We start from the raw sequence: 1,127 nt of genomic DNA, 5'->3' as shown, positions 1-1,127 counted from the left end.
AATGGAAAGGGAAGGAAAGGGGTAGGAGAGGGGAAGGGATTGAAAAATGTTGTGAATGGACAGGCTGGGTCAGTGGGTCAGAGCCTGTCCTGTCCCTCCAGCTCACACTGGTGGCTTGAGGGTCTCCTCTTTCTGCTGAGCCTTTATGAAATGAGCTTTGTGTCCAAATCAGTCCCCAGTGAGAACAGGCCAACAGCATAGAACTGCCCTTCATTTGACAAGAATCTAGCCATCTTTCTGAGAGAGGCCAAACCCAGGCCAATGTGGAAAATTGGGCCTTACTCCAGGAGAAGACATGCTTCTGGGGTCAGAGGCTAACATCCATGAGTGGGGCAGAGTAGACGGAGGTTTATCCTGCATTCAACTGCCACTACCTGAGACACTGTGAGAAAGAGACAGAAGTGAGACAGAGACAGAGGGCGAGTGTCTGTACATGTTTGTGTGTGTGCTTGTGAGAGAGAGAGAGAAAGTGAGAGATATGAGTATGATTAGAGACAGAATGACAGAGACGGAGGGAGTGCGACTGTAGATTGGGAAAACAGAGAGGGAGGTAGAAAGACAGAGGGAGGTAGAGAGAGGAGAGATAACAGAGGCGTTAAATTGAAGTGAGAGAGGGAGTGAGTGATGGAGACAGTGAGAGATGGAGAAATAGAGATTATGAGATGGAGTGAGAAAGTATGAGTGAGTTGGAGAGAGTGGCTATGAGACAGAGTGAGAGAGAGAGAGAACATGAAAGAGATTAACAGTAGGAGAGAGAGGTGTGGAGAGAAAGAAGTGGCAGTTGTGAGATAGAGAGAGAGGGACAGACCCTGGTCATCACATTCTGGGAAGGATGTGATTGTACTTGAGAGAGTGCAGAGATTCCCCAGGATGCTGCCTGGGATGGAGGGCCAGCTGTGAGGAAATCTTGGAAAGGTTGGGGTTGTTTTCCTTGGAGCAGTGAAGGCTGAGAGGGGACATGATAGAGGGGGATAAGATTATTTGGAGCAGTGATAGGGTGGGTAGGAAGGGACTTTAGACATCAGTAAAGGACTCAATAACCTGGGACAGAGATTGAAGGTAACACAGACATGGACACATAGAAACTCGGAGCTGGAGCAGGCCATTCGGCCCTTTGAGTCTGCTCT

This window comes from Chiloscyllium plagiosum, unplaced genomic scaffold, assembly GCF_004010195.1.
Source record: "Chiloscyllium plagiosum isolate BGI_BamShark_2017 unplaced genomic scaffold, ASM401019v2 scaf_8697, whole genome shotgun sequence".
Classification (NCBI taxonomy): domain Eukaryota; kingdom Metazoa; phylum Chordata; class Chondrichthyes; order Orectolobiformes; family Hemiscylliidae; genus Chiloscyllium; species Chiloscyllium plagiosum.
This window is presented reverse-complemented; position numbering follows the sequence as displayed.